Source organism: Mesoplodon mirus, assembly GCF_964341445.2.
Source record: "Mesoplodon mirus genome assembly, contig: HAP1_SCAFFOLD_4189, whole genome shotgun sequence".
NCBI classification, from domain to species: domain Eukaryota; kingdom Metazoa; phylum Chordata; class Mammalia; order Artiodactyla; family Ziphiidae; genus Mesoplodon; species Mesoplodon mirus.
Window position 1 is genome coordinate 11,171 of NW_028293752.1, and position 5,347 is coordinate 16,517.

Consider the following 5,347-nt stretch of genomic DNA (forward strand, 5'->3'; position numbering starts at 1 on the left):
TATTATGCCACACTTAATCCAATTCCAATTCGCTAATAATTTAGAACTCTTCCCGAGAGTTAATGCTGGCCACTACGATCGGGGAAAATATTTCGGAAGCATGGAGCAGCTCTTTAGGTCGAGTTATGCTGCCAACTATTTCTGTGAGCAACACTAAGGAAACTCTTAAACAAGGACAGTGGTTCTATGGGAAAGTAAGGTATCTCATTTCTTTCTTTATTCTTTGAACTTCAGTTTTCCTAAGTCTTTTCCTACATAAGCATCATAGATGACACTTTTTCAGCTTCACAGAATTGTCTCAGTTTAAAGAACCCATTTTTTGCGTCACGAAAATCTTGGAGTTGTCACACCCTCTTGCGTACACTACGGTTTTAAAGGACAATATTTATGTTCGTAAAATTTGTTTATCGCTTAATTTTTTAGGACTTCATTATCTGGTGCTACTAACAACCTCATGTGTGCTCAAGTGTAGAAACTATATTCTCTCTAAAAAATAAAGATTGCAAATATTTTTTGTTATAAATCGAACTAGAAGTGACAGGAACGCTGGAGAACGGAAACGGAAATAAACCAAATGTTATTGTGACCAATAATTTTGTGGGAAGAATTAAGATGCCGTTGAGTCTCTACCGTCGAATATCACAATCTAGGTAAATATTAATAAAAATCTGATTTTCGTTTCAAAACGCCGGTCGTATCAATTATATTCATTAACATGTTCGCCACGGTACGCATTGAAATCACTGCGCGCGATTCAAGGCAGTTCATTTACAGCTTGTTAAACTCAGATTTTGTATTCAGCACTGACCAGTGAGAGCTTTATTCTGCACTTGGAAATGTACAACAAGCTTTTTTGGAATAAACCTTTCCTTGTAGACTAGTTGTACCAGGGAGAGCTCTATTCTGCACTTAGAAATATACAACAAACTTTTTTGGAACAAACCTTTCGTTCTAGATTCCGTTGTATGTTGCGTAGAGATTCTGATTGTCTTTGTTTGAAAGGCTTTAGTGCATATCGCCATGAATATGTTAACTACCATTATTTTACTTCTTGTTTTTTTTTTTGTTAAATCTTGTTATATATGTATAAATATAATATATATATATCATATTTTTATGTTCTATTTATCTTCTATCTATTTCTAGTTTAAGGTGTTACGGAACGAAACACTCCTATTTCCAAACTTATTGTGAAGAGCGTAATGGAATGAGGTGGTTGCGAATTGAGGTGGTCGGCGGTGTTTTTCTATTTGTCCAACGGATGAAACAGTAAAACATAAGTATGAACTGAAATGGATGAGATGTCATACTTCTTTCTTGTTTCTACTCACATTATTTTTACAGATAAGTAGAAGTCATTTCTGATGGAAAAACTAAAACAGCAATGTTTGTAATCGTCTTCTATCTTGTCTTCTGTTCGGCACAGTCGATTATCATCTACGTCATGTGTGGTGCTTTTGATCTTCGCCGGATTCATTGACACGACTCCGCCATTTTTTCTTAGGGAAGCATGAGTTTTTTATAACATGCATAAATATAGTGTTCCTAAAAGTCGTTGGAAACATGATGGAATTCTTTTCTCTTATATGGTACGTTGACTTGCCGCTAACCAAGTATCTTATGATTAATGCACTCAAGCGAGATGTTTGCGTTAAAAGTTTCTTTATGTTGGTACCTATGCGAGTAATAAACTTGTAGTCTACATACGGTGAAGTATCAATTCGGTATATATTTGCTACTTTGTTCAGAAGAATTTTGGCGGTTTTAAGAATCCCCATTTTACTTTAGAAGTTCGATGTGAAAGAAAAAAGAGAACGACAGATCAGTATTGCTTATGATGGGAATATGGCAGACAATATAACGACTGAAAAGGTTGCGTTAGAGTTTCTAAAGGGGTTGCACCATTATTTTATAGATGCATCTATCGTCCACCAGAACAGAAAGGGCAGTTAGTTACAATTATCCGTTTATATCAAAGTTCAGACGAATGCTGACACTCCTAACGATCTCTGAGGCCTGTTCTCTTCTTGTCATTCGTTCTTTTTCAATGTTTTCCTTTATTAACTTTGCGCACCTTCGCAAAACCGACTATCAGTTGGTTGTTGCCTGAATCTCTTTTGGTTTCGCCTTATATAAATCAGTTGTCACGTATATGAAGGAAGATTCTTCTAGATAAAGTAACACCGGTGTTCACATCACTTTCATAGAGTTTATTTCTTCGTTCTTAGGAAATTCAACCAACATTTGCTTTTATCTTAGGCAAAAAGAAAGAAGATTATCTTGGAGAACTACGTAAATGGTACAATTCTACACCAACACTTTCATTGGAAAGCTTCGTGTCTCAATTTTTAACTCTATCATGTTTTTTTTCTCGATGTACTTTTTTCATTCAATTTTTTTGCGTTCTCACGGTGGCAAGTGCCCTTGACAAGTGCCGCTTTTGCATTCAAACACCTATAACTGATATTCCGGTCTTTGTAACAAGGGGGTAAAGTGAACTGAGATGTACATTGTTAGTCTATTCCTAGAATAAGCATACATTGTGCGCATTAGAGTTAACCTAAAAATACCTCTCGTTGTGATTCCCAATCATTTACATAGAAACTTTGGACAAATTCGTTTTACAGGAGGTATATAGCCAACGGTCATATGTAAACTCCACCGTTTACGTAAGCATAAATTGGTTCAATGTTTAAAACACAGTAAAAAGGAATCGAAGAATTCATCCCTTCTGTATATCTACGTCTTGTGGCATTCTATTTGTATTTTTACGCATTTATTTATTCAATTAATACTGTCAGCATCTTGTGGAATTTCATTTGTTTTTCATGCATTTATTCCTATTTATTCAATTATTGCAAATCAACCTAATGGCGATACACTAGCGTCAAAATTTGTCGTTAACTATTTCATACATTAGGGGACTGACTGCATAGAGTTATTTATCGGAAAACACGGTTTTATTTATTAATGTCCGATATGTTTTCATCCCACTTATTATCGCAATCAAATTTCAGAAGTGTCGGCATTTTAAAATTCAATTTCAATAGTCCTTATCATGTGCCGTGGGAATTGGTAAAAATAATTCGTGAACTTCATGAAAATGAAATATTCCCTGTAAGTTTTCTGTTTTACCTTTCCGATGACGTGATGCATTCAAAATAAGAATTTATTCAGTTTCACTCATCGGAATGCTCATTCAGCGATTTTGAACGCAGACGTCAAGCGATGTAGAAAGGACGAAATCGTTAGAAAAGGAAAGGTCCACCTCTGCATCGTTTAGTACTTTTTTATTTTTAGCATTTGAATCCACTTTTCGTCTTATTGATTCGTTTTCACGATACGATTACTATACAAACTATTCCTTAGCTCGTAGAGAATGTACTGTACATTTTTGTATTGTAATGCTTCTTATGCAACGAACACGATACCACTGTAGGTCAGGTCGAGAGTATAGGGAGTACCCTATCTCTTCACACTATCAGATCGTGCCATTGATTGAAGACATGTTATAGAGAGTGCTGTATAGAAAATAGGGAATGTTCGCTATCTATTCAAACACTTGAACTTAGAGTATACTACTATGATGCTGAAATACTTGCAATAGTTGATTAGACTATACTAGTTTAGAATTGTTCAGATAGGTTTTGCTTATGTACGTTATTCCTATCTGACCCAATTCCTCACGTCTATTGTAAAATGAATTAAATAAGCTCTTTATAAGAACTGGACATTTTTGTCTAACATCATTTCGCGCAATCAATCAGTTCTGTCATATTGCACTCTCTGAGGAACTCAAAGCTTCATAGAACTAATTTCGTCCACTCCATATGAAATATAAGGAGCATTATTAGTCAACTTTTCATTCGCTTAGTTACTGTTATAGCATTCTTCAACCTCTTTCTTAATGTCTTACTTCATATAGTAGAATTCAACCGTTGAGTTCTTCATTCATGTGAGCAGTACTCACCATTATCATACAGTACGTACATACCGCTCAAGTTATGGATTAGACGATTTTAGACGAGCACTCTATTGAACAAACTTGCACAACTAGTTTATTTCAGAAGTCTGATTGTGAGCTCAAATCACACGGATTCAGATTTGTTTACTTATTCATATATTAGACGTACCATAAAAAGTAAGTGTAAAAAGTGATGTGAGAACAAAGTCGTTTCAGTCGTTTCAGTTTATCACTTCAAGCCATTTGTTTACAAGCTAATAATGTTCAGTGGTTTGCGTCGATCATGCAATAGTGTAAAAATGACCACCTTCATAGTCACAGTAACTTGGTATTCTCATAATATTTTTTGGAGTTTGATCGCTGCTAATTTACTCGCACAATCCGGAAAAACGCAGTAGGCAGTCGTCACTCAAAATGGTCGCTATAATTAGTCTTTTGCGGATTTGACTCTACTGCCTAAACAAGAAAACGTTGCCACTTAATTTCCTAATTAAAGACAATTTCCATGCTATGCTGATAGTTTATGTGCTATTGAATAGGTGAACATCATTTTTTTTCTTTTACTTTTTTTTGAAAAACTTTTGATTTACTCCGTCAATGTGCATTAAAGGCGGTTCTTTTCATTTATCGTATGGCAGAGTAGCAGGAGTTACACTTAATTCTGAATGAAATCAATTCGAAACATTTCTACGTTGTGCTGGATATTGTTTCAGTTTATATCATACATTTTTACAATATTCAACATTTTATAGGGCTGGTACGCAATGCGTACAAATTCCAAGTGAATCGCCGCCGATCTGGAAATTCAGACAAGTGAAATTTCCTTGTTATTCCCTGCACATTTAATCGTTGCTTTGTTTCTTGTAATCTTCCTCGTCTTTTATTTCATTCTTGCTTTCATTTGTTAAGAAATTAAAAATATTTGCTTTTGTGTTTTTAGTTGTATTTAGTATTACTCTATCAAGAGATTGAATGTCTGAAAAATCTCGGGTCTAATGTCTAGTTTTCTATACAACTAGTCCAAATGTCCTACCTCATAGGACGAGGTAAAAGTTGAGTTTACACATCATTGTGAGCAATATATAAGATTACTTGTTCCATCGTACTGGAATTTTTTGCGTTGAGATCGTGAGTATAATAAAGGTTTTTATAGCACCTTATTGAAGGTATTTTAAGTGATTAATTTCTAAAGGGTTTCATTACATGCGATGAAGTGTTGTGTAAGGATAAAATTGGTCTCTTTAGATTTAGGACGCATGTAGCGGTGCAGTTAGAGGCGCGATGCACTACACATTAGACAGATAACTCGTTCGATCCCGCGTGTTGGATCATCAAGCCCTCCAGCATTCCGGGATCGGCGGATTCGTAACAGAATTGTCTGCG

The 5,347-nt window shown here is 35.2% G+C and overlaps 1 long non-coding RNA gene across 1 annotated transcript; it reads left to right on the forward strand.

The window, feature by feature from the left end:
• Positions 1-304: 304 nt before the first annotated feature.
• On the forward strand, positions 305-4,893 carry LOC309798552. The gene is made up of 4 exons (XR_014293192.1): positions 305-650; positions 3,018-3,117; positions 3,178-3,262; positions 4,717-4,893. It is a non-coding gene; the product is annotated as an uncharacterized lncRNA (long non-coding RNA).
• Positions 4,894-5,347: the final 454 nt, after the last annotated feature.